Genomic DNA, 1,342 nt, shown 5'->3' with positions numbered 1-1,342 from the left:
CCTGTAAAATTTAGGACCATTTAATCCTTATAGCTTCCACAGCTATAGGCTGCCTTTGTAAAATTGTTCTGTTTTTGTAATTTATTTTATTTATAAATTGTGAGTGTTTAGGATTGACATAATCTTTTAAATTCTAGTCAGAAGTGCACAATCCATGTTTGCCTCTAGTAACTTAAATATCTATTCCCTGTAGTTCTGTTTCTATCAGTTGTTTTTCCTCTTGGCTTTTTTGTCACATGGCCTGTCTCCACGTCTGCCTGGTAATTTTTTCACTAAAGTACAGAAATTTTTAAAAAATATTTTATTTATTTATTCATGACATACACACAAGAGAGGCAGAGACACAGGCAGAGGGAGAAGCAGGCTCCATGCAGGAAGCCCAATGTGGGACTCGATCCCAGGACTCTGGGATCATGCCCTGGGTGGAAGGCAGATGCTCAATCGGTGAGACACCTAGGTGTCCCATTATAGACATTTTAAATGAAAAGTTACAGGGCTTATTCCACCAGAACCTTCATCTTCCAGGAATTTACTAAAATGATCAACAGAAAGGGAAAGAGGAGAGGCGCCTGCTTTAATCTTCTCTAGGCCTTTTAGAAAACATGGAGTTGTCCCTTTGGCTACATACATGGGAATCTATAAGAAGGTGATAGTGTAGACGTCAAGAGAATGGGCACTGTTCAAAAAGGAATGCCCCACAAATGTTACCATGGCAAAACTGGAAGAGTCTACAATGCTATCCAGCACGCTGTTGACATTGCTGTCAAGAAGCAAATTAAGGGCTAGATTCTTGCCAAGAGAATTTATGAAGTGAACATATTAAGCACTCAAAGAGCTAAGATAGCTTCCTGAAGCATACAAAGGAAAATGATCAGAAAAAGAAGGAAGCCGAAGAGAAAAAAAAGTACTTGGACTCAACTGAAGAGCCAGCCTCCCTCCCAGAGAAGCACATTTTGTGAGAACCAATGGAAAGGAGCCTGAGCTGCTGGAACCTATTCACTTTGAGTTCATGGGATAATAAGTGTAAAAAAAATAAAAGACCTCAAGAATATAAAAATATAAAAATAAAAGATAAATAAAAAGTTATAGGGATAATTTGAAGTTTTTGATAATATAGTTTCCTCAAGAGAGAATTCGTTTTGTTTAAGGCAAATAGGTTGAAGGCAGATCACCTTAATCCAATCAGGAACTGAACCTTTTCTAGATTGGGCCTCATTCTTTAGGAGGGTTGGTCTATTTATGTTTCCCCCTTACTCTTAGAGTGTAGCCCAGTAGGAATCTCATATGAAAGAGTGGATTATATGTCAAATCTCTCACTTTGGAACTTCCTAAAGTCCAATTT

At 38.0% G+C, this 1,342-nt stretch overlaps 1 pseudogene; it reads left to right on the top strand.

Moving 5' to 3' along the window:
- Window positions 1-537: 537 nt before the first annotated feature.
- LOC125755239 (60S ribosomal protein L21-like) lies at window positions 538-1,032 on the top strand (annotated as a pseudogene).
- The last annotated feature ends 310 nt before the right edge of the window (window positions 1,033-1,342 follow it).

The sequence above is a fragment of the Canis lupus genome, chromosome 1 (genome assembly GCF_003254725.2).
Source record: "Canis lupus dingo isolate Sandy chromosome 1, ASM325472v2, whole genome shotgun sequence".
NCBI lineage: Eukaryota > Metazoa > Chordata > Mammalia > Carnivora > Canidae > Canis > Canis lupus.
Note: the sequence above shows the minus strand (reverse complement) of the source record. Positions and strands in the feature narration are given on the sequence as shown.